This window comes from Molossus molossus, unplaced genomic scaffold, assembly GCF_014108415.1.
Source record: "Molossus molossus isolate mMolMol1 unplaced genomic scaffold, mMolMol1.p scaffold_m16_p_4, whole genome shotgun sequence".
NCBI classification, from domain to species: Eukaryota; Metazoa; Chordata; class Mammalia; order Chiroptera; family Molossidae; genus Molossus; species Molossus molossus.
This window is the reverse complement of record NW_023425377.1, coordinates 96,953,271-96,978,213: the sequence shown is the minus strand read 5'-3', so window position 1 is coordinate 96,978,213 and position 24,943 is coordinate 96,953,271. Positions and strand designations below refer to the sequence as shown.

Below are 24,943 nucleotides of genomic sequence, written 5' to 3'. Positions count from 1 at the left end.
GGTCGGCCTCCTCCCGGCCCAGCGCAGCGGCTGCCTCCGCCCTGCGCGCTCCACCCGCCTGCCCGCCCGCCTGGGGCTAATAAGCCAAACCGCGGCGGCAGCGGCGGCGGAGTTGGCGGGGCCCGTACGGGGGCAGCTCGGCTGGGCCCGCTGGTCCGGAGCGCGGGACAGGCGCGCAGGAAACCTGGGGGGAGAGCGAGGCCGCGCGAGGGGCGCCGGCGGCACGCAGCTCCGGAGACCAGCGGCCCCGAGGGTCCCTGCGGCGCAATCGGCGGTCGGGCACTCCCCTTCCTCCTCCTCTTCTTCCTCGCCGCTGGGCCGGGCAAGGCTTCCTGGCGCGCCCGGCTCCCTCCCGGCCCTGGCTTGACACGCCTCCCCAGGCTCCACTCGGGGACAGTGGCAGCTCCTCCTGGCCCCTGCGGGCCTGAGTTATTTTTAGGGAGGTACGAGCGACAGTGAGGAGGGGGAGGGCTGCAGGCAGGCGGGGCCTCTTCTTCCCTCCCGCGCGGAGGGTCGCCTCCTCCTCTCAGGGGCTCGCGCAGCCGCCCGGGGGTCTCCGGAAAACACTTGGATCGCCCGTGTCCCCAATCCTCGGGCACTGGGGCGCCGCGGCCGCCGTGGGGAAGACTGGCTCAGGTCCGGGCGCTGCGAAGCGCGATCGCCTGGGCCGCTGTCCCTGCCGCTCCTGGTCGTCTATTGGGCTCGGCCGTCCCTCCCGACTGCTGCTGCATCCCCTCGGGCCGCCCCGCCGCCGCCGCTGCCTCTGTGGCTCCGGCCGCCGCCGTGGGCTCCGCCGCCGCCGCCTCCCCCCATCAGCGCGCCCGGAGCGGAGCTTTCCAGGCGCCGGCGCCGCCGCGGCCAGAGCACCCGGCCCCGGCTGCAGCCCTCCGGCCCAGTCGCTCTCGACAACTTTGTTCCAGGTCTGTGCGGGGCGGAGGAGGGGAAGGGGGCCGCGGGCTGCCCAGGTCCGGACTCCCGGCGGCGGGCGTCGGAGGGCCGAGAGCCGCGCACAGCCCCCTCGGAGAGTGTGTTTGGGAAGCGGCGATTCCCCTCCTCTTCCTCCGCCTCTTCCTCCTCCCGAGCCTTCTCAGGCCGCCAGAGCCGCTCCTCGGGGAGGAAGCGGCCTCCCGGGCTTGTTGCTTTGTGCTGCAACCATGGTGAGGAGTGAGTGACAGGACTGGGACGAGTCGGCGGGCGCTGCATCATCGGGGGCGGGGCAGCTCGGCGCGCCGGGTCCCGCCCCCTCGCGGTTTCGGCGCCCGCCCGCCGGCCGCGCCCTCGCTCGGGAGCCTCACCTTTAGTTGTGTGACCAGGTGAGCTGAAAGCTCGGGCCGCGCGCGGGTCGCTGCGCCCTCGGAAGAGCTGGTCAGAGCCCCGCACAACCTGGCCCCAAGGAAGTGGCGCGAGTCCGGGTGTCCTGGCCCCGCACTGGGAAATCATTTTGAACCCAGGGGTTGGCTCCTAGCTGCTTCAGAGGCGGCAAATCCTCTAAGGATTTATTTTGCTTATTTGTAACTTACTGCAGGGAAAGCGTTCCTGCCCTGCCTTTCGTGCTCTCTGGCACCATCAGACTCTTAAATGACCACGAAATCAAGGAGATGGAAACGTGCCAGTATCAACACTAGACCCAATACCACCCCAGACACGCCAACACGCCAGATTTCAAGGGGTCAGCGAGACCGGGAAGGTTCTGTGACATAACTGGAGACACTGACAAATCTGGCTTTGCGTTAGGCAGAGCAGACGTCTTTATCCAGATACCATAGTTCCAAGCCAAACTCACTTGGTGCACAGAACACTAAAACACAGCCCTTTAAGATGTTACCAGTCCTGCGGCTTCATTTCACCCTCCCTCTCCCTTTTTGAGCCAGGTCAAGGTGTGTAAGGTCAGCCAAGCTCCAGGAACAGCTCTGCTGTTCTGGTCCTAGGGTTTATTTTTATCTGCCTCCCCCGTACCCCCCCCCCACACACACACACACACACACTCTTTTCCCAACAAGCTCATCATGTTTTGGTGTCTATGTGAAGGCTATACTTAGAGGAAGATTGTTACTTTTATGACCTAGTATATTGAACTTTTTTCAAATTTTCAAACATACTTTTTAACATCTAGTTTATCTTAAACTCTTGGAATACATTGTAAGCAAACATTTTGGGGTCCGAATTAGAGAAGGGACTGTGCAACTTTGTGAAACCAGATCCAAGTTATCAGTTGTATCTCTGAGACCCTTTATATTACTCTTGCTGAAAATGCTTCCCCATATTTCTTTTTCACCCCTTAGTTCAGCCCCAGCATCAAGTTCTCTGTGACACAGACTACCACTTTGAAAGCAAAGAACATGAATAAGTGCCTTTACCGCACTGTAAAGAGAGAAGAAAATCAAATCCAGTGAAGTGAAAAAATATACCTGACATCTGCATCTGGTGTCTAACACAACTCAGAATTAACATGTGCAAACCAGGCTCCAGATGACCTGCCCCAAATCCCCCCCCTCCCCCCACTGCTTTCTCCATCCTAGTTAATGCCATCTACCCCCTTCCAGTTGCCCAGCTGAAAAACCATGGAGTCATTCTTGACTCCTTCCTTCCTTTCTCTTATACACCAAAGGGTCAGAAAACCTGTTGGCTCAACCTTCAAAGTACCGTATCTGGAATTTAACCTCCACATACCACCTCTACTGTCATGAACCTGGTCCTGGCCAGGATCAGCTTTTGCCTATACTTTGCAATAGCCACCTATCTGGTCTCCCTCTTTCTGTGCTTGTCTCCACCAGTATACTTTGAGTCTTTTCCGTCCAGCTCAAGTCACTCCTCTGCTAAAAAATAAAAATAACATCCATTAGCTCCCCATCTCATTAAGCTAAAAGCCAGAGTCCTAAATACCATGGCCTAAATATCTGTGGACCTGGTTGCCCACTCCCCCTTCTCTCTCTGAACATCTCCTACTACTCTATCCCTTATTTTCCCGGCCCCATTGGCCTCCATGCTATCTGGAACACAATGAGCAAGCTCCAGTGTCATGGCTTTTCCATTTGCTGTGTCCTCTGCCGCCTGAATTATCTCCCCACCCACCAAGTCCACCAAAAACAAAACAAAACCTAGAATGTTGTTTGCTCACCTCCTTCATATCTTTGTTCAAATGTCATTTTTCCTGTAACTTCATATGTCTTATCTCTCTTTCCTTTCTTACCACCATCTAACATATTATAATTTTACCTACTCATTTTATTTATTATCTCGCTCCACTATAATGTATGCTGCTGAAGTCAATGATTTTTGTTTGTTTTGTTCATTGCTATTTGCAAAGACACAGTGCAAATGAAGTAATAACTATAGTTTTACATTGTGTGTGTATGAGATTGTTACATATATTATCTCACTTATATCCCTGGGGTGGGGGTCAGGGGCTGGGAGAGAAACCCTCTCTGAGCCTGTTTTCTATAAAAAATGAGTAAGAGCTGCACACCCTGAAGATTTGTAAGACTCTATTATAATGTATGTAAAGTGCCTTGCACAGTGCTTGAACCATTGGGTGTACTTAACAAATGATAGTTTTTTGTTTGTTTGTTTCTTTCTTTGGTGGTACGCGTCCCTAGTGGGAACCGAACCCAGGACTCTCTGGTCCGCAGGCCGACGCTCAGCCACTGAGCCAAACTGGCCAGGGCCAAATGGTAGTTATTTTTAAGATCATTCTCATCATCCTATTCCTTTGAGGTTAGTGGAACAGTTATTATCCTGTTTACAGATGCGGAAACTGAGACTAAAACAGGCTAGCTGACTTGCCCTAGTTCCAGGCCTGCCTTTAAATTTGGACGGGCTTGGGACAAGTTAACAGAGACCCATATACCCTGTCATAAATACTTAAAGCTATGAATTAACTGGAACATAGTGCTGCAGGGAGTATTGGCTTCTGGCCTGAAACTCGCACCCCATGTTCTTTCCATCTCAGCTCCATACCATATCACAAAAAGCCTCACATACATGAGGACTCCCCAGCCAGCACATCGAAACTACATCATACCTTTTAGCCCTTGGTGATTCCTCGAGCATGGTCCAGCCTTGGAAGATCAGGCCTTGAAGTGGCAAGACAGTAAGTTCCAGGGTTTCCTGGTGCTCAGAGAGAACGGAACTCCTTGTCCTGTGTGGAAGGCCAAAGTGTGGGCAATAGTCAGGAACCCTAGATCTCACAGGCAGAAAATTACGAATTTCAGGTGCAAACTCAGCTGTTTTTATTTTTTTTCTGAATGCTCTACTGTGACAGTAAATTGCACCAGTGACCTCAGGTAAGGCATAATAGTATGTGTTATCCACCAACAAAATGACTAACTCATTTCTAGGCTATCATTTAACTTCAATTAAAGCTAATTTCCCCACTATTTATAATCTACGTATCTGGGTATGTCAATAATGCTAATCACCGTTTAACATCTAGGACATCTGATACTTGGCATGCATAGCTGTTTTTTTTAACATTTGAGCACCAACAGTGTGCTTGGTATAACATGGACGACAGCATTAGACACAGAATTTACCAACAGACTTAGATACAGAATTTGCCTATTAGTCTAAACTAAATTGTGTCAATCATAATCAAAGTAAACCTGTCTATTGTGCTGTATGATAAAGGCAAGTTTAAAAATGAAGGTTCTTTAGTCTGTCTCTACCACCATCATATTATCTAGAAAATTGTTAGAGGACAGATAGAACATAGGGTTTTAAGTCTAGAAATACATTTTAAGTTCTGGCCTTATTATCATTCTACTTGTAACTTAAAATGCCTTGGACCCGGGGCAGTGTGGCTCACTTGGTTGAGTGTATTCCCATGCACCAAAAGGTCCCTGGTTCAATTCCTGGGCAGGGCACATACCCAGGTTGTGGGGTTTGATTCTTGCTTAAGGTGTGTACAGGAGGCAATCTATCAATCTTTTGCTCTCACATCGATGTTTCTCTCATTCTCCCTCTTCCTCTCTCTCTAAAAATCAATAAAAACATATATGTTTTTTTAAAAGCCTTGGTCTTTGCAACTGTGAAATATAATACATTCCTAAATATATCATGTAAATTAGGTGTTTGGAGTCATCTTTAAAATTCAGTTAAAATAGAGAGTGTTTGAGATCTTGCTCCCTGGTGTATGTCGTCTGTCTGGCTCAAATAAACTCATAAAAATTCTCAAAAAAAAAAAACAACTTTTTTTTTCAGTTAAAATAATTTTTTAAAATTTCTGTAACTCTAACTATGACACAAGATTAGGGATTGATATATCTATTTTTCTATCTTTCTATAGAGGGAGATAATCATTTTGTTTAAAACACAGACAGACACACACACACACACAGAGTGTCGACTGTTCAATCAGTCAATAAATATTTATTGTGTGCTATGTGCCAGGCACTGATCTTGATGCTTGGAATACCAGTAGTAAATAAGACAAATATGGTCCCTTCCCTGGCCTTGTGGGAGCTTGTTCCATATGCCAGACACTTGCTTAATTTACTCACCTCACCTAGGACATTGGTGAAGGTGATAGAAAGCATCCAGGAAGCTGCCCTGCTCTGCTAAGACCAGAGCTTCCTCTCGCTACCATTTCCTCAGGGCTTTACAAGCCCCTGAAGGCAAGGTCTAGGGTGGGTGGGGTTGAATTCTATTAAAGACTTTCCTCACATATCTCCTCCCCACAAAACATGTTTTCCCATTGTTGTGCAGTAACCTCTCCCCTTGTAGTCAAGTCAGTAAGAATCTCAGGAGAGTGGCTGTAGTTTAGACACTGTATCATTTTCAGCGAGCACACTCTGCTAGGAAATACTGTATTTACCTGCAAATAGCATTCCAGAGAGTCCCTGATGGAGAGTACAGTTACAGACACCCAGGGAGAAATACAGTGTGTTCACAGGATAGAGTTCACGGAACCAGTTAGATGCAGTGTATCCGAAGCACAATTAGAATCAGACTTTTAGGTTTGATTTTATAGGAATCATAATAAATTCAGTTTCGAGGATGCTGCCACTAATGTAGATGTCATATAAATGCTTCGGTATTTTAGAACTGGTTCTAACACTCATTCTTGCCATAATTTATCAATATTGCTAACCTTGGTTCTGCCTTCAACAAAAAATTAAATAAATACATAAATCAAAATATAGTCAAACTAACAAATAAAACTGTTCTCTCGAGTTACACTATTGTATCCCTCACATTGGCATGACTACTTTTTTTCATTGATTTGTTCACATTTGAAATATTGGGCCTGTGGGAGAGAACAACCCTCTTGATTTCATTATTGTGGAAAGCCGATGCTGACATTTCCACAAAAAAATGCATTGTTAAACTTTTGATCCGCCGTCAGTTCCTTCTATTGTTTGGCACTTATTTTTATGAATTGCCCTGTAAAACTGTAGTCCAAAATCAGTCTGCCAATATAAAGAGGTTTAGGTAATATATAGAAAGTAATTTTTTTAAACCTGTAAAGAGGTGCAATTATAGACTTCACTTTAAAACTTAACAAAGTAGCCCTGGCCGGTTTGGCTCAGCGGTTAGAGCGTTGACCTGCGGTCCGAAGAGACCCGGGTTCGGTTCCCGCTAAGGGCATGGACCTCGGTTGCAGTTTGTCCCCAGCCCTGGTTGGTTGTGCGGGTGGCAGCCACTCGATGTGTCCCTTTCACATCGATGTTTTCTCTCTCTCTCTCTCCCTCCTGCTCTATCTGAACAAAGAATGAAAAAGTGTCCTCGGATGAGGATTAAAAAAAAAAAAAACTTAACAAAGTAAATGCCACTACACAATCAGCGAGTACTTAATACATAGATATTAAAAGCATACATGCCATGGCCAGTTTGGCTCAGCGGTTGAGTGTCGGCTTACGGTCCCCACTAGGGGCACATACCACAATAAAAAAAAAGCCCATACTGCAGCCTGACCATGTGGCTCAGTGGTGAGCATCGACCCACGCACTGAGAAGTCCCCTGTTTGATTCCTGGTCAGGGCACATGCCCAGGTTGTGAGCCAAATCCCCAGCGGCAGGGGGTTTGGGGTGCGCACACAGGAGGCAGCCAATCGATGTTCTCTCTCATTGATGTTCCTCTCTCTCCCTCTATCTTCCTCTCTCTCTAAATTCAATAAAGAAAAAAAAAAGCTCATACTGCATATCATGAATACTCAATAATTTAAATATTAAAACAACAACAACAAAAAAAACCTAAGCACTTCAGTTGCAAACCTACAAAGTTATCCCAGTGAGATGATTCTATCATAATGGAGCATTGTATAAAATTGTACCTGGCTTTCTCCGGTTATGTTAAGGTCATTACATATACACAACTGAAATTACATCCACAAGCAAACTGGTATGCAGTGCAGGATTTCTAAATGACTTCCAACGAAGAAGAGCAGCTACAGCTCTTGCCAGCTCTGGTCTCCACGTGGTCTTCAAGGGTAACTGTTCATATGCTATAACACAGCTGTCTACTACAGGAGTGTCAAAACCAGACAAGGTCACTTGAGGGAAAAAGGCCATATTCTTGGCCAGCTGTAATTTTTTTTTCAATGTCAATACAAATAATCATTCTGAAGTCATGATTATTTAATATTTGTTAAATCCAAGACTAGTGCTAGGCACCAGATGTACATAAACAAAGTGCCTATGTGTTGAGCTTACAAATCTAAATTAGGCAAAGGAAGTGAAGGGCAAACAAGGGCGTGGGAAATGTACACTGAGGGCCTGTTTAGAAAATGAGGCTGTTTTGTTGTCTTGTTATTTTACTTTTAACTATCAGAAGGTCCATTATGTTGTAACACAAAAGTTTAAAGGAGGTACTCAAAGGAGGAAAGTTTATTGCTTTTATGAAAGTTGAAGAAGGAAATCTTAAATATAAATTGGCAAAATGTAGTAGTTGAAGACCTAAAGGAAGAAAGCACAAGGAAATGGCAAAGAGAGAAACCCTGAACATTGCATGGGGTATAATGCAAGGACCAGTAAAGATAATACATGAGCTATGGCTCAGAAGAAAATAGAACTGTCCGAGCCCTTGAGAGGCATATCACAATTAGTCCTGGACATCTTCAGTGTTTTCTTTCTTTTTTTCTTTTAATTTTTTTTCCTTATTGATTTTAGAGAGAGAGGAAGTGAGACGGAGAGAGAGATAGAAACATCAATGAGAGAGAACATCAATTGGCCCCCTCCTGCATGCCCCCAACTGGGGATCGAGCCCACAACCTGGGCATGTGTCCTGACCTGGAATCAAACCAGGGACCTCTTGGTGCGTGGGTCGATGCTCAACTACTGAGCCACACAGGCTGGACTTCGGTGTTTTTCTCACACTAAGATTGTACTTATTCATTTAACGTAAATATGACCAGTGCTAAGTACTGGCAAGCAGTTAAAACAGCTCTTCACCACCACGTACTTACCTCACCTACGAGGAATGAGCCTGTGTCGTCACACAGTCTGTAAGAATCCAGAGATAATTAAATCAAGTTAAAGACCAACGCAAACCCACAGCACTCCACCCTGACCTGGCCAGGTGCCTCACAAACAGGTCTGTTGACACAAAAGAAACAGAGGCAGAAGTGACTGGATTAACAACTTTATCACCTTGCTGTAGAGGGAAAATGTAATCTGTATTTTCAGTGGAGCCAATACATACAACTTTATAAGGGTATAATGGGACATATGATATAAGTGATGGAGTGGGAAACCTTGGAATCCACCATCAGAAAGCCCTGAATTTGAAAGCCTAGTCAGATATACATGAGCTTTGTGCCCTTGAGGACAGAACTTAACATCTCTGAGCCTTAGTTTCCATCTTTTTAAAAAGTCGTTAGTAATATCTCCCTTGATAGATTAATATGACCATGACTCAAAACAGGATTTATAAAATAAAATACTCTTGCTCGGCCGTTGTGGCTCAGAGGTTGAGCGTCGATCCATCCACCAAGAGGTCGCTGGTTTGATTCCTGGTCAGGACACAGGCCCAGGTTGTGGGCCCGATCCCCAGAGGGGAGCAAGCAGAAGGGGGCCAATCGATGTTCCTGCATGCCCCCCACTGGGGATTTGGCCCACAATGTGGGCATGTGCCCTGACGGGGAATCGAACCAACCGGTGACCTTCCAGTGGATGACACTCAACTACTGAGCCACACTGGCTGGGCTGCTGTCCCATTTTTTACGTGTCAGAATTGCTGATTCCAAATATAAATATGTGTAAATCTACACATGGTACTCAAAAGACCAAACCTAAAAAATCTAACATAAAACCAAATGAGTTCTAATTACATACAGAGATAACATGCACCGTGGTATGTTGGTGACATTGGCAACTCCCAGATTTGTATCAGATTTTAAAACAAAATCAACCTGTGCTTCATCCTGGCTGACCTTGGGTCATAGAAGGATGCTCCAGGTGCCTGTCCCTGTCCCCCTCTGCCCAAGGTTGGCTGCAGTGTTACGGTATGAGTCACCAAATGGAATTTGTGCAAAATCACCTGAAGCATTTCTTCCCCTCATTTATCTTTATGATGATTTAGAAAACAAACAAACAAACAAACAAAAACTCACTTTCAAGACATGCTTTCTTCAGTGTAACACAACCTCTATCAAAAACTATGAATACCTGTGAACACAAAAGCACAGCAGAATGTCCAGAAGGAATAGTAGCAGTACTGGCCACAGTGGCATTGGGTCCCAGACCAACTGGCTCCCCCTCCCAACAATATACAAGAGATTTCAAAGGAGCATCTGAGCAGTCGAGCTGCCTGGTTAGAGCATCCAACAGTCTGTGCTACTATGTTAGATGCAAAGTTAGCTGAGAATCTCTCTCCTGGGACCTCCCGATATTAGACAGCGCTCCTCTTGATAGTCTAAACATTTCTTTCATTCCTCTTTTCAACACAATGAGATGGGAATATAAAGACTTCCTGAAAGTGTTTCAATTCTCCCTTCCCCACTTCGCCCCATGAAACAAGGTGTCAGGCAGTGTCGCCACCATCCAGTTGTCACTGCATCTTGCCCTGAAGTGGGATTCTGAGACAGACTAAACGAAGGGGTCACCTCTGTGGACAAGGTGAACACAAGGCCAGGCAGCTGGTGGCAGGGAGGGGCAGAGATGTAAGCTCTGACCACTTTTCTTGCTTCCCTTCAGAAAAAAATGGTGTGTCCAAGGTGATATCTAGTCACTACTCTCATGCTCTCTTTTGGGAGATGTTTACAACACATATCAAAAGTTGGAAGCAGGGCCCTGGCCAGGTGGCTTGGATGGTTAGAGCAAGGTTCTGATTTTTTTTTTCTTTATTGATTTTTTTTTAGAGAGAGAGAGAGAGGAAAGGAGAGGGAGAGAGAGATAGAAACATCAGTGAGAGAATATCGATTGGCCGCCTCCTGCATGCCCCACACTGGGGATCGAGCCCACAACCTAGGCATGTGCCCTGACCGGGAATCGATCCAGCGACCTCTTGGTACATGGGTTAACGCTCAACCACTGAACCACACCAGCCAGGCCAGAGTGATCTTTTGAAAAAGCAAATCTATTATTTAATTTCTGAAACTTAAAGACCTTCCGTGGCTTTCCAACACTCCATAATGTACAGGCCCCTTTTGCAATATACTCCAGAGTCCTAAATGTTCTGGCCCAGATATGCCTATCTAGTTTTCTCTCCTACTATTTTCCACCCACATAACTTCCACTCCAATCATTCATAACAACTGGGCCTATGAGGATTTGCAAAACTTTCTAATTCCTTAATGCCGTACATAGGTGCCTCTTGCCTAGAATTCTCTTCTCATGCGGTTTACCTGTGAAATTCCTACTCCTCCTTCAAGACCTTCCTAAGCAAAGGTCTGTGGGCAGACGTTGCTACATAACTAGATGAAGCCAAGTATGAGATACCTGAGTTGTGACTTTGATCCTATCTGGTCACATACCAGCTGCTTGTCCAGAGGCAACTCACATACCTCCTGTGAGCCTCAGGGCCCATTTAACATGGAGACTATATTATCTAGATACCTGTGAGGGAAGGGAGTTGGTGGCAATGTAAAAAAACGTTCTATCCAGGTAGACTTGCTAAATTTTTTTACCCAAGATTTATATTGATATGGCCAGTAGGTCATTTGGATTGAACTCTGCCAACTGTCCACCCTCCCTTACCCCTCCGTAAGGACAGCTACTATATTTAGGACTTGCCTGGCATATGACCTCTACTATTAATATTACCATTATCACTTTTTAATCCTCACCCGAGGATATTTTTTTTTTCCATTTTTTTGTACAGATAGAGTGGGAGGGAGAGAGAGGAAGGGAGAGAGAGAGAGAGAAACATTGACGTGAAGGGACACATCGAGTGGCTGCCACCCGCACGACCAACCAAGGCCGGGGACAAACTGCAACCGAAGTATGTGCCCTTAGCGGGAACCGAACCTGGGTCTCTCCGGACCGCAGGCCAACGCTCTAACTGCTGAGCCAAACCGGCCAGGGCCCATTATCACTTTTTATATCGTTATTTCCTGATTCCTCATCTCTTTCTTCCCCTACCATGTGAATTAGGCTTCTGACTCAATGCTCCCATGGCACCTTATGCATAGCATTTAAAATTTTTTTTCTTAATTGATTTTAGAGTAGAGAAAGAGAGAAACATTGCTTTGTTGTTGCACTTAATATTTTTTAATCCTCACCTGAGGATATTTTTTAATTTAACTTCGTATAGAGTGGGATGGAGGGAGAGAGAGAGAAACATCAATGTCAGAGAGACACATCAACTGGGTTGCCTCCTGCACAACCCCCACCAGGGGCAAACCACAACTGAGGTACTTGCCCTTGACCGGAATCAAATCCGAGACTCACTGGTCCTTGGGCCGATGCTCTAACTGCTGAGCCAAACTGACCAGGGCTTACACATACCATTTTTATAATGCTTTTTACGTTATACTCTAATCATGTCTCAATGTCTGCCTCTCCAATGACTCTGAACTCCTCAAGGACAGAACCCATGTATTTTAATTTTTTTTCTTTGTTGATTTTAGAGAGAGGGAAAGGGAGAGGGAGAGATGAAAACATCGATGAGAGAGAACATCGATTGGCCACCTCCTGCATGCCCCCCATTGGGGATCGGGCCCACAACCTGGGCTTGTGCCCTGACTGGGAATTGAACGGGCGACCTCTGGTTGACTCTCAACCTGTGAGCCACACCAGCCGGGCCATAACCCATGTATTTTAATTTGTTTACATTCCGAGCTTAACACTGGCACAAAATAGACAGTCATGAAATTTTTAGTAATTGGATGAATAAAGGGAGAAAGTATATTTTATTGATTAGGAGAGTATAAGAAATATTGCTTTATTGATTCTTTTTTTTTTTTTTTATCCTCACCCGAAGATATTTTTCCATTTTTTTGTACAGATAGAGGGGAGGGAGAGAGAGGAAGGGAGAGAGAGACAGAAACATCGATGTGAAGGGACACATCGAGTGGCTGCCACCCGCACAACCAACCAGGGCTGGGGACAAACTGCAACCGAAGTACATGCCCTTAGCGGGAACTGAACCTGGGTCTCTCCGGACCGCAGGCCGACGCTCTAACCGCTGAGCCAAACCGGCCAGGGTGCTTTATTGATTCTTAACAGGTTCTAAGCTGCTGGAAAACCTGTGTTGCAGAAGAAATTCATCAAAAGAAACCAGTTTGCTTTTAAAGGACTAGATTTCCTCAGAAAGCTGTCGGCATGTGACCAATGACTTCTTGGGTTGATTGAACCCAGATCTTAGTGTGTTTGCACATGTGTGTCTACACCCATTATCTAAAATATGAGGCTAAAAGTGATCTTTAAAAATTCAGCTTTGATGAATCTCATAAATCAAAACTGTAGTCTCCCCAAAAACCTTACAGACCATGAAAAAAAACAAAATATTAGCTCTATATAGTATTAACTATGTTTCTTTTGGTATATGGTAGTCTAGTTTGGTTATTTTCCCCACAGAAAGTTGAAAAACTAATATATCCTTCAACACATTTTTGCCACTTTTGTAATCTCTCCCTATGTCTGTCTCCAACTCTTTCTCTTTGTCTGTCTCTCCACACATATGCACACACATAACACGCAGCATCTTCCTTCCTTCCTTTCTTCCTTTCTTCCTTCCTTCCTTCCTTCCTTCCTTCCTTCCTTCCTCCCTCCCTCCCTCCCTCCCTCCCTCCCTCCTTTCTTCCTTTCTTTCTTTCTTTCTTTCTTTCTTTCTTTCTTTCTTTCTTTCTTTCTTTCCCTCCTTCTTTCTTTCCTTCCTTCCTTCCTTCCTTCCTTCCTTCCTTCCTTCCTTCCTTCCTTCCTTCTTTCTTTTCCTTACCTGAGGACCTTTTCCCATTTTTTGTTCAGACAGAGGGGGGGGTGGGAAACATTGATGTGAAAGGGACACATCGAGTGGCTGCTACCCACATGACCCAACCAGGGCCGGGAACAAACTGCAACTGAAGTACGTGCCCTTAGCGGGAACCAAACCCGGGTCTCTCTGGACTGCAGGCCGCTGCTCTAACCACTGAGCCAAACCAGCCAGGGCAATGCTTTTCTTTTTTGCAGAGCAATTTGTAAGTTACAAACATCATGGCACTAACCCCCTAAAAGTTTCAGCATGCACTCCCTTCCTGCTGATGAGAACATTTCCTGCATAATCACAATACCCGTATAATTCCTAAGACATTTAATTCAGTAATATCTAAAATTCAGTCTATGGTCAAAGTCACTCAGTTGTCCCTAAAATACCTTTTTGTTGTGGGCGATGATTCCAGTCAGGGTTATGCATCTCATTTGGTTTCCTTTCACTTTTGAAGGAAGGAGGAAGGAGCCACAGTGGCTTCACCTTCCTGAATTGACGGGACAGATCAATTTAGACATATTATTGTTTGGGTTTCATACTAGAGATGGGTTGTAGGGACTCCAGCAAACTTGGGCCATTTAGAGATGTGTCCATTAGTAGGGAGTGTTGAGTAACCAAATAGACAGACAGATATTTAGGGCACCAGCATTAAAAAAAAAAAAAGATTTTGAAAAGATTCAAAAGAAAGGAAGGGAGGAAGAAAGGAGAGAGGAAAGAGAGTAAAAAGGAAACATTAATAGAAAAATCAGAACTGGTTAGAGACTATCTTACAAATTAGTATTTTTATTTAGAATTTCACAGTGGGGGATGGGGGCAACATGATTATTTTCAGGGTCTAGGATGTCTAAGGTCTGTGTCCAGGCCTGGCTGGCTCTGACACGGGGCTATGGAAAGATAATCCAGCATGATTTGGGGCACCTGACCTAACCAGGAACAGCTCTGTGATGTGACTGTGATGTCAATCATCGTTTCTTCTTCAGGGACCACAATAGGAGGGTGATATCAGCCACACACACACACACTCACACAAATGTCTAACTTAAAATGTATGCTTTACAAAAACCTAAATATAATTTTTATATAACAGGATGGGTGTTGGATTGTTTCCTAGTATATACAGGGTGATCTCAGCCCTGTTTAACACTCAGGTGTCAAACATTGTCCAGGTTTCCGTGCGGAAGTTTTGTAACACAAAATGCATTTGATAGCTTTGTCCTCCATATATTTTCAAATTCACTGATTGTTTTACATTCTGTAGAAGCCGTTCACTAACTTCTGTCATTGCACCTCGGCTCTCAGCACACCTCCTCATTTCACACAGACAATTCATCCCCGTGTGTACCCTTACCTTTGTAGATAGCTAACTAATTCATAAGGAAAAAAACATGCACACAGGACCTGATCCTTAGTTTTTCAACCAAGCGGCTTTGAGTCACTTCAACTTTTCCTTAAATCAAAACACCACACCAACACTTACTGCACTTGTTACCGTGTAGTTAACTGGGGAACGGTGTCCCCTGTGGTCCCCGAAGCACTTCAAAATTAATGGAAATTGCAATGTACTCTGGAGAGATTTATGAGAATGTTAATTAAAATCAACTCGTCCTAGTTTTCATGGTCTTTCCAGAATTGAGAAGGAGGATGTGTATGGCAAACTGACATGTTTTTCCAAAATATGACTGCTCCTCAAAGCTATGACTTTAAACAAAGCCTAATGAATCTTCAGAAAAGATGATTTCTACTCAAACCGGGCATTTTTTACCTCAAAATTATTATACAGTAGTTTATACTTAGGATACATGAGGGACTCAGCTGAATTAATGAAATAGGAAAGAAATAAGGCAATTTCTGGGAGTGTCTGAGAAATCTGTAGCATTTCATCTCCCACCGCATGGCGTATTCAGAGTTTCACTTTGATGTGCACACATATGATTAACATCAACGAGAGTGAAGCACACATTTTAAAGGATAAAATTGCACCGTTTTGAATCTACCTCCCAGATTATTAATAAACCCTGAAAACTACATTTAAATAGAAATATAAATCTAACTTAAAATACCAGGAGCCACGAAATCCATCATTGATTATGCTGTCAGGTACTGAGACAAACTGAAGGGGGTTGGGGAGACAGAGCCCCAAGTTTGCTTTCATACATAGTAAGCACTTATGCTGTTGAATTGGATCAATTATTGACCTGCCAATGTAACAGTCAGAATTGTTCCTGCAGCCTCATTTTCTGATTACAGTCAGAATACTTAAATTTATGAAAATGTAATTTGAAAAAAATTTGACTGAAATTGTACATTATTTGAAGATAATGTCTCAGGACTCCTATTGATTGCTCAGAGGATTGTTATGTTGGGACAGTTTCGGGGACCTCCTACAGGCCAGGCACTGTTCCAGGACTTCGGAGCAGCTTGGTGTTTCTGGCTACACAGGAATCATGACTACCATCTAGTACACTGAAAACTTCATTACAAAGATTACTGCTATGCTGTTTATTCTAGTTTCCCCCTTCTACATACTGGTTACATTGATTGATTGATTGATTGATTGATGTATTGATTTATTTTATTGACTTTAGAGAGCAAGAAAGGGAGAAGGAGAAAGAGATAGAAACATCAATGAGAGAGAACATTGATTGGCCGCCTTCTGCATGCCCCGCACTGGGGATTTGGCCCACAACCTGGGCATGTGCCCTGACCGGGAATTGAACTGACGACCTCTTGGTGCATGGGTTGACGCTCAACCACTGACTGAGTCACACCGGCCGAGCTTACTGGTTACATTTAAAACACAAAATAAATAAAAATAAGGTTAGATTTAACTTGGAAATACCTGTCTCACCAGGCCTCTGTCTCCTTTCCACCATTTCAAATACTATTTTTAGAGACACTTTGACTTTTTTTCTCTGTCATTGATTATGGACTTGAGGCTCCTGATTACCTCCCCTCTTAAGTAAGTGGACAAGAATGAAAGTGCCACCTGCTCAGCACCACAATAGCACCACGGTTCACTTGGGAGTGTGATGCTTTGTTCCATTAAATTGGAGCCTCTGGGTTGTTTTTCTCCCCAGATGTTAATCACCATCACTCTGTTATTTAAGAGGTTTTGTCTAGGTAATTAAAGACCTCTTCATATCACGCTCGAATGTAAAGTCTTCAATGAGTCATGCAGTGAACTTTAGTTTTCTGAGTATAATGAGGTGTGTTTTAATGCAGGAAATGATTTTTACATAAATTTTAAAACTGAAAAATGTTTTGATTATACATTCTTAATATAGCTCGATTGAAACAGAGTTTAAGCTTATTAAATAATAAGGATACTTTGCCCTGGCCGGTTTGGCTCAGCGGTTGGAGCGTTGGCCTACGGACCAGAGTGTCTCGGGTTCGGTTCCCGCTAGGGGCATGTGCCAAAAAATAAAATAATGAAGATACTTTATAAAAAGTGTTATAAAACTCAGACTCTGGGTCAAAAAACAAAGAAGCAACTCCCCGCCCCCTCCTCCAAACACTCTCCTAAGAGAACAGTTCATTAAAAGAAAAACTGTTTAAAGTATTTATTATTGTTTCTATGACATCTTTAAATGGACATCTGGATTTCACACCAACTTTTCTTATGTTTTAAATAATGAGATATTCAATTTGGGGGTAAAATGTTTATTTTAAAAGAAACTTAAAAAAATATACCAGTTGTTTCATTAATCTAGTAATCAGACATTATATATATTTTAACTAATAGAAATAGAAAATTATAAAAATAATAAAAAATAATTGTGAAATCAATCACAGTTTGCTGTATAATAATAACATAAACATATTCACCCAGAATTAAGATAATAAATCAGAAGAGCAATCTGTGGGAGTCAATAGTCTATAGCCATTAAGACAAGAATTGGAACCAGTCCGGCTGGTGTGGCTCAATGGTTGAGTGTCGATCCATGCAGCAAGAGGTCACCAGTTCGATTCCCAGTCAGGGTACATGCCCAGGTTGTGGGCCTAATCCCCTGCGGGGTGCATGCAGGAGGCAGCCAATCGATGTTCTCTCTCATCGATGTTTCTATTCCTCTCTCCATTCCTCTCTCCCTCTCACGTCCTCTCTCCCTAAAATCAGTAAAGAAAAAGAAAAGAATTGGAACCAGACAGACCAGAATTTGAAAATGGGTTTAAATGCTTATTAGAACTATGACCTTGTTTCAGTAACCTTCTCTGAGCTGGAGGTTATTTACCTGTAGATGTGGATAATAGTACCCGAGTCATAGTTGTTGGAAAAATTAAAATGTGTGAAGACATAGTACATAGTGTCTCATAAATGTCATCATCATTATCATCATCATGCCTTCCTTTAAAGAAAATAGAAGCCAACTATTGATTTAAAGGTCTAGTTAATGGCAAAACTTTCTTGCCCACATGAAAAAAATTAATCCCACTAATCAGGGTGTTGTTTTTTTTCTGTTATCAATAATTAAGCAGAATTTTTAGCATTACCCTGTCTGTACTCATGGGATCTTCATAACTACAAACCCAAAACACTCTGTATAAAACATCAAAAAGATGTTTTAGAACTTGAAAAATAAATGAGTCAAATGATATTGTGCTTGATAGTCATGACATAACTATTTTAATTGGATCTAATCATTTGAATGTGACTGATTTAAGTGTAGTGGAAGTTGTAGAATATTGGACTTTGATACATCTTGTCTGCAAATAGAACTACTTCGGCCTACCCAGTGTTGGCCTATATAAAGTTGAAATGACCAATATTAGAACTCAGGATTCGAACCCAAGTTGACCTGCCTCTAAAAGCTTTCATTATGCCACACCGTCTCTTTGAATTTCTTTCATGCAAAATAGGTAATATGTAATAATATATTACAATTATTATATATCACTTAATATAAAATACTTATTGGATATTCAATTGCATGGCTGTTTCTATCATATAAAGTGTGTGTGTGTGTGTGTGTGTGTGTGTGTGTGTGTGTGTGTAAGGCTGTGCTGGTAATTTTCTGTTTGTCCCTCCTAATTTCCACCCTTTTCCATTCTGGTCTCTGCACTGGTAGGCTGACCTGTAAGGACTACATCAATGGACTCCCTTGTTCACTGGCTTCTAGAGAGGTTCAGCTAATAGGGTGCATCAGCAGGAGATTGGAGCTGGGGACAAGACACTGGAGTATTTATTCCCCCATAGTCACTGTGAGAGGAGTTGGGCTAAACATGCATAAGGCCTTTGCTCTTACTGGCCCCAGAGAATTGCATTACTGTGGTTTCCCAGGATCCTCCCCACACTTTTATAAATAGTCCTTTTATTAGAGATCTGTTTAAATTACCCAGTATGAGTGTCTTATGTTACCTGTCCTGACCCTATAATTGATACAAATTCTTTTTTTTTTTATCCTCACCCGAGGACATTTTTTGATATTTTGTTTAGATAGAGTGGGAGGGAGGGAGAGAGAGAGAGAAACATCGACGTGAAAGGGACACATCAGTGGTTGCCACCCACACAACCCAACCAGGGCTGGGGACAAACTGCAACCGAGGTACATGCCCTTAGCGGGAACCGAACCTGGGTCTCTCCGGACTGCAGGCCGACACTCTAACCGCTGAGCCAAACTGGCCAGGGCACAAATTCTTAATAGTAATGATGTAACAAACTATGTGGACAGTGTTTTCATCTGTCTCCCAGCTTTAATAACCTCCTTCTTCTAGTGAACTTCCTTCTGCCATTGAGATTGTAAAATATACACCCATTTCACACTGCCTCACTGCAGCAACAGCCCCGGGACCACGGTGGGCCAACTGTGTTAATACTGCCTCCCTCCGGGGGGTGACGATTAGTTCATATGACGAAATTGCAGTCTACGCCAGACGAAATGGATTCTTCACCCAGATCTTCCCAAATAGGAGCGCAAGTTTGCCCTCTTGAATAGTTCTTGAACCAGGAACTATTGAAAGTAACCTTGGGGCTCTCTGTGGCCATCTTCCTGATTCTCAAGTGGCACGTTCTGTACAGTGAAGGTGGGCAGAGACGAGAAAGGGATGCGAGAAAGATAATACTAAGAAGATGTTTCTGGGGTCATCGTGCTCAGTTGCAAACTCCAAGCCGCTGGTCCCTGCAGCTGGCTCTCTTCAACATTGACATCACCATTATGTGAACAAATATACTGTGTCGTCTTTTTCCTTGAACTAATTGGCTTTTCTGTTACATGCAACTGAAAACAAGTATTGATTAAAACAATTGCAAAAACGTTGCAAATTTGGTATGTTTCTATTATTCGAATCCAATTTTTCTGGAAGAATTCAGTGATGTTAGCAAGAAATGCACTACAGAATTTCTGATCCATATAGACATCAAAATCAATGGGACTTTTTATTACCAGGAGGCTTCAGAATTGCCTGTTTTGAAGTTCAGTTTGATTAAGGACACATTTTGGACATATTCTTGTACCAGAGGGGAAATGACTGAATTGGGAGAGGGGGGATGGCAATGGGGTGCATAAAGAGGGAAGAGCTTTTATTTCTTTTAATTTAAAATGTTTCAAGTATGATTATGTATGAATGATTAATAGTGGTGTTTTGGTTTTACTACTCATTATGGAATTTTACTTATTTATTGTTTTGGTTGAAGAGAGCCTGAAGGAATATTAGTTAGTATAATAGAAGAAAATTTATTTTTCTTAAACAGTGCCTTCTCTCCATACGCATGACCTTGTGTGCATTCCGCCAAAGCACAAAGGCAGCAAAAAAAAAGACCAATGGGGCATGTACTTCGTTACAATAATTTACTGTGTTTTAACAATGCTTGTCACCCACTTCCCTGGCGGCACCATTGTGAGCCTAGCTGACACAGCCCTTGAAAAGATAGGAAATAGTCCATAAATGTTAATAAGAGTGTCCCTCTGACATGGAGAAGTAGTAAGCCAACACCACTCACCACTTTCTGTTGTACTTACCAGAGCACATCTTTTCACTAAAACTCAGACGTTACTTTTAGAACTTTTATACCATTACTGATAAAAGGGTTCTTTGAAGAACCTGGGACACTGATATAAGAATTTATAAGATTAATAATGAACATGATTAAAACACCATAAAAGAAAAGATCAGCTTTTCTTTTCCCGAAAGTGGCCAGAGGTGACCTCTGAAAATGGTTCGCTAGTCACTTGACCCAGAAAACCCCACAAAATCATGCAAGTCAAGAGGTTCAAATCTTCATGTTCACTTTAAGAACACTCGGGAAACTGCCCAGGCCATCAAAGGTATGCATATTCGAAAGGCCACCAAGTATCTGAAGGATGTCACTTCACAGAAGCAATGTGTGTCTTTCCGTCGTTACAATGGTGGAGCTGGTAGGTGTGCCCAGGCGAAACAGTGGGGCTGGACGCAGGGTCGGTGGCCCAAAAAGTGCTGAGTTTTTGCTGCACATGCTTAAAAATGCAGAGAGCAATGCTGAACTTAAGGGTTTAGATGTAGATTCTCTGGTTATTGAGCACATCCAGGTAAACAAAGCTCCCAAGATGCGCCGTAAAACTTACAGAGCTCATGGGCGGACTAACCCATACAGGAGCTCTCCCTGCCACACTGAGATGATCCTCACTGAGAAAGAGCAGATTGTTCCTCAAGCAGAAGAGGAGGTTGCACAGAAGAAAAAGATATCCCAGAAGAAACTGAAGAAACAAAAACTTATGGCCCGGGAGTAAATTCAGCATAAAATAAAGAGTAATAAAAGTTAAAAAAAAAGAAAGAAAGAAAGAAAGAAAAAGAAAGAAAAAGATCAAGAAATACCCACTAAGGAGAGTTGGGGAATATTAGAAAAATATTCCACACCCTGGTCGGTTTCCTCAGTGGTTAGAACATCAGTCTGTGGTCCAGAGAGACCCAGGTTCGGTTCCCGCTAAGGGCATGTACCTCAGTTGCAGTTTGTCCCCAGCCCTGGTTGGATCAGGGCCATGCAGGAGGCAGCCACTTGATGTGTCCCTTCCATGTTGATGTTTCTCTCTCTCTCTCTCTTCCTCTCTCTCCATCCCACTCTACCTGAAGAAAAAAAAAATGGAAAAATGTCCTAGGGTGAGGATAAAAAAAGAAATATTTCCCAAGGAAAGGATGAGCGAGGGAGACATCCAAATTCAAGTTGTCCAAATCCTACCAACTGCTGTTTTTCACTCTCAAAACAAATATTTGTGAATTTGTTTGGAACTTAGAAGGAAATATTCCTAGGGAAACAATATTAAAAATGGTGGGTGACAAAGTTAAGGAAATTAAAACGTACAAACTGCAACTTATAAAAATAAGATGTAAAAGACAGCATAGGGAATATCATCAACAATATTGTAATAACTACATACGATGCCAGGTGGGTACTAGATTTATTGGGGTGATCACCTTGTAAGTAATGTAAATGTCTAATCACTATGTCGTACACCCAACTAATATAATATTGTATGTCAACTATAATTAAAAAATAAATTTAAAAGAATTTTTAAATGGTGGTTGGGTTTCTAGCAAGCCTACTAACCCCCATGTAGCTGAACCAGAGAACTCAAGTTCCCTACTGTTCCCAAGGGAAAACAGTGACATTGCAACCTGTAACCCAGGATACTGGAACATTCTGCCTAGCTCCCAAACCGCCATCCACTACAACCCACAGTTTGCAAAGTAGGTGTGGAATCTTCCAGTCTTCTCTCCTCTGGGCCGATGAAGAAAAAGAATTCCTTCCCTCATGGTGACAAAAGGGAAAAGAATTCTCAAGTAGCTAAGGTTAACAGGAAGTCAGTGACTCACATGTTAGGGATCTTCATAGGTTGGCTTTCAGGGCTTGGGAAAGGGCCCGCAGCCAGGCACTTGCTTCACTCTTTCACAGTAAGTGTGTCATTGCTGCCCTGTGTTTGCTTTCGTTGACTAGAAATAGCTGTGTTGCTTTTTGATCACGAGAAGTGATGGGTGTTTTGAATCTTCTTTCTTGTGCACAAATAATGGAATCTATAAATCCCAGGCTACTCCCCTCCCCCTTGCCCTTTATCTGCCATCAAGCCTCAGGGGAAGGTCACTCTGGCTACTTGAGCTGAGGTACCAGAAACCATGCACAGGTTCTACCAGCCACCTCACAGGGTCCTCTGAGGATGAACCCATGCACAATCCCCTTTACTTATGCCAACTCAAGCCAGAAATAACTTTAACATTAAAAAAAATTAAGCCTCAAAAGCCATTCTCCACCACCACCACCCCCAAAATTAGCATGCAAATGAGTTAGTGAGTAGTCACTAATAACTTTTGTTTGCTGAAAAATTATTGGCTAATTATATCAATTATTGCGGTCTTAGCCTATCAGACCGTGCTTTGAGCATCCAGAGACAAAAATGCTTCCTGGAACCAGTCCACAGGGCAACAAACGGAGTCTGTTTTGATTGCTTTTTCTGAAAGCCATGTTGCCAGCAGCTCGGCATCACTGCTGACCACCGGGGCTTGGCATGGGTCCAGGGTGAATGGTTGGAGCACACCATGGAGAGTTCCGGGGAGATGAGCCCTCACCTGGCAACTCTCCCTCCTAAAACATTCATAAAAAGGAATCATCGCCACATGAACATGTATTCTTTTACACACAGAGCTCTCACGCGTACCTTCCAAACACTGGAGATTCTGATGATATGAGTAGGCACACATTTAAGTGATAAAAAGAAGCATGTCTCAGTTTTCGAGCACCCTTTGCTATACACTGTATTACATTACATATTGCTTTATTGGTGACAATCTAGTAAGACTTAGGTACAGCCCTGGTGATTTGGTTCAGCGGTTAGAGCCTCGGCCTGCGGTCCAGAGAGACCCGGGTTCAGTTCCCACCAAGAGCACATACCTTGGTTGCAGTTTGTCCCCGGCCCTGGTTGGGTGGCAGCCACTCGATGTGTACCTTTCACGTCGATGTTTCTCTCTCTCTCTCTCTCTCTCTTCCTTTCTCTCCCTCCCACTCTATCTGAACAAAAAATGGGAAACTGTCCCCAGGTGAGGATAAAAAATAAAAAAAAAAGACTTAGGTACAAAGCTAAGAAATAGCGACAAAGTTAGCAAAACATTCACATATCTATTATTTGGTTGATATTAATAATTTAAGATTCTTCCAAACCTAGGTGTAGCTTTACATTTTAATATATCCAGAGATCTTCTGGCATTAAAAACAGAAATCACCATTCAGAAAAGTTTTCTCCACATAGGTCCAGGCTTAGTGAACTAGTAAAGCAACGCAAAGTTAGAGTAGAATGGTCAGTATACCCGACAATATGGTGGTAATATTAGAGGGCACCTTAAAAGTCACTTAAAACAGCCCTGGCCAGTTTGGCTCAGCGGTTAGAGCGTCGACCCACGGACCAGAGAGTCCTGGTTCTGTTCCCGCTAAGGGCATGTACCTCAGTTGTGGTTTGTTTCCTGCCCCATTGGGGTTGTGTGGGTGGCAACCAGTTGATGTGTCTCTCTCATGTCGATGTTTCTCTCTTCTTCTTTCTCCTTCTCTCCCTCCCACTCTATATGAAGATAAATGTAAAAATGTCCTCGGGTGTGGATAAAAAAAAAAAAAAAATCACTTAAAACATGTTTACATTTGATCCTTTGCCAGTGTCTATATTACTTTGGAATCAATTAAATATTTCATGACTATTGATGTATATTACACCAAAAGCTTTTCTAACTTCACAGTATTCACTATATTATAAAAGACATTGTATTATAAGTGACATCATGACATTGTGGTTTTAAAATTTTGATGGCACAAGCTATTGTAGATTTTTATCTCTGGTGATTTTTTTCTCTGTTTTCATGCAAACATTCTATTTATGGTAGGGCGTGGTAATTCGGGTTAAGGGTAATTTGTGACCAGAACCATCCCTCCCTGTCCCCCATCTGAGACCTTCTGTCATGAGTAATTGTGTGTGTGTGTGTGTGTGTGTGTTTTTTAATGTACCATCTCCTTACTGGTATTTTAAAGAAGTTAGCAATCATTACCCTTTTTTAAGAGTAATGGTGCTTAAAATATCACACGCTTTGTCCTCTGGGACACTAAACAGGCAGTTTCTGCTATTGTGGCTCCAGACCTTCCCGTAGAACGTGGGAGACAAGTGGAAGCCACATTTGCTAATATCAGAGTCCAACACAATGGAGACAATATTTAAATGGCTAATCAAGAATGTTATATTATGTATGAAGCATCTCAGGTATTTGCTTCATAGAGAATTTTTTAAAAACTGAAGAAAAATATATATATATCATGTTTACACCAATAAAGATGAACTGTTAAAGAATATGAGAAAAAGGCTGATATCGTATCAAGGCATATAAATGTTTGATGGAAAATTAGTTAAAAACATAGATCCACATTTCCTAAAGACCTGTACCACTGCCTAATTTGGAAAGCATCTCGAGAATGTGAATGGGGCCAAAGCTAGTATTTAAAATTTTTTTTTATCCTCACCTGAGGACATTTTCCCATTTTTTTGTTCAGATAGAGTGGAAGGGAGAGAGAGAGAAACATTGATGTGAAAAGGACACATCAGGTGGCTGCCACCTGCACGACCCAACCAGGGTTGAGGACCCTGCAACCGAGGTACATGACCTTAGC

The 24,943-nt window shown here is 43.3% G+C and overlaps 1 pseudogene; it reads left to right on the top strand.

The window, feature by feature from the left end:
* Window positions 1–20,488: 20,488 nt before the first annotated feature.
* Window positions 20,489–21,041, top strand: LOC118615695 (annotated as a pseudogene).
* The last annotated feature ends 3,902 nt before the right edge of the window (window positions 21,042–24,943 follow it).